Below are 2,042 nucleotides of genomic sequence, written 5' to 3'. Positions count from 1 at the left end.
TGCCTTATCTAGCGATTAATAAAATTTTATAACTCCAGATCAAATAATTTGTATTTGAAAACCTGTTCCATAATTCCTTTAAACCATACGGCTAGTATGTTTTTCTATACAAGTGAAATTTCGAGATCTCTGATTCAGGTATGATGTCATAGCAGGTGAGTGGAGAAGACGAGAGCTGTAAGTAGTTACTACAGCGAGCCGCTGGATGGCGTTAGTGGCGCTCTCTCGTCGGAAAGCTGTGTATTTTCGCTATTACCCTTGTAGTAAGCGCAATTGATTGTGGTCCCCAGTGGCGCAATTGGTTAGCGCACGGTACTTATAAGACAGTAGCCGAGAGATGCCGGGGTTGTGAGTTCGAGCCTCACCTGGGGAAAACTTTTAAAATGTAAACTTCTTCCCTCCTCGAAAAGCTAACGATCACGGATAAGTCTTTCTTTCCTTTCTTAATCGGCCTACCCTCTAGGATCGGTTTTTCCCTCGGCCTCAGCGAGGGATCCAATCTCTACCGCCCCAAGGACAGTGTCCTAGAGGTTCAGAGTCTGGGTCGGGGGGAATTGTACCGGGAGGTACACCTCAACGCCGCGCATTAAAAATTAGAGCCGAAAGGAACTCATCTACCAGTCAAAAGTGAAACTAATAACTCAACAAGTTGGAACTTTAATCAGAAGATGTCTCCACCAAAATATTAAGTAATTTTGTTATTGTGAAGTTTCCTAAACAGACTGAATTTCTCTTTGTTTTGCTTGCCAATCACCAAGAAGTTTGGACATTCTTCCACAGATGACGCTACCAAAAAATATATGATCATGCACCCTGGTGCAAGGTGTAAGAAATAACTTAAAGAAGTTTTGTATTCCTAGGTTTTCCACAACTGGTCTATGTTCATTTACTTTTGGGTTGGCAACCCTCCTTTTTTCTTTCCGCCAGTGTTGAATCTGACCAATAAAAAATTTCTGTAATTAATTTTCAACCTATCACAGGCTTCTTGTTCGATTCTGTGTGTAACTTTGAGAATAAGCAATTAAATTGAGAGGGTGTGGCTGGTTTAGTCTTGAGTGATCTCGAACCTTCCCTGAGGGTTTATAAACTGCGGCTCTTTACGTGTCTTGGTCAATTGATCGTCGTCTATCTGAGTGTGTGATTGTTTAAGCAGGAGGCGGGCGGCCTCTTACGTCGGCAACAGAACATCTATAAGGTAATGGCCACATAAATTACATCTTTCCTGTGGTAGCTGCCTCCGCAGCTTAATCCGAGGGGATATGTCAGAATCTTTAGTTATGTAACCTACTTTTCTAAAATGTAACTTTCTTCCGGCTAATGTAAACAATTTCATAAAATCTTTAACTGTAAACCGGGGGTAGAGTGTGATGTACCCTCTGGAGCTCCCCTTCATCTTGGTTTGAGGTGACTACGTTTTGCAACTGTTTTTCTTCCTTTCCGTAATGCATTAATTGAATCTTTATTCGTGTCACCTCAGTAGCTTGGGATTAGCCATTGTATCTCTGGGCCAAGAGCCACGTTAGGATTTTACTCTTCATTATCTAGGAGTGCAAGTGTACGCCTCCATTCATTTTGTGTTCGGGCCGTTTTTTAAAACCTGTTCTTTTTCGTAAAGGCCCTGTAGGTTGGGTACTAGATACCCCTGTATTAAGCCTTGTTATTTGTAATTCTGAGAGTGTAAATTTTTAGGTAATATTGCCTTGAGCGGGCTGTAAGAAATGGAGAGCCGGTTTGCTCTTTTCAAAGTTTGTAATTGTGAAGGGTGCCTCTGGAAGGCTTGACATTTGTAATTGAGGGAGCAAGTGCTCTTGAATTAGGGGATTTCTGCCTTTAACTAAAGGATTTCTTATTTTAATTGAGGTTCGGTAAACTGAATCCGATATCTCTGACATTGTAAAATAGGGGCTTGAGCCCAAAATGTTTTAAGGTTTGAATCTTGGATTTTCCTAGTCTTGTTTCAAGACTGCTTTGTACCTGATATATTGTCATGTTCACTCAGTGAAAAATAATGTTAAGTTTGTTTTTGGAAAAGAAATATAACC

At 40.8% G+C, this 2,042-nt stretch overlaps 1 non-coding gene across 1 annotated transcript; it reads left to right on the top strand.

Moving 5' to 3' along the window:
- Positions 1-283: 283 nt before the first annotated feature.
- Positions 284-373, top strand: TRNAI-UAU (transfer RNA isoleucine (anticodon UAU)). Its single transcript is given in 2 exon segments — positions 284-321; positions 338-373. It is a non-coding gene; the product is annotated as a tRNA-Ile (tRNA).
- Positions 374-2,042: the final 1,669 nt, after the last annotated feature.

The sequence above is a fragment of the Anabrus simplex genome, chromosome 2 (genome assembly GCF_040414725.1).
Source record: "Anabrus simplex isolate iqAnaSimp1 chromosome 2, ASM4041472v1, whole genome shotgun sequence".
Lineage (NCBI taxonomy): Eukaryota > Metazoa > Arthropoda > Insecta > Orthoptera > Tettigoniidae > Anabrus > Anabrus simplex.
Note: the sequence above shows the minus strand (reverse complement) of the source record. Positions and strands in the feature narration are given on the sequence as shown.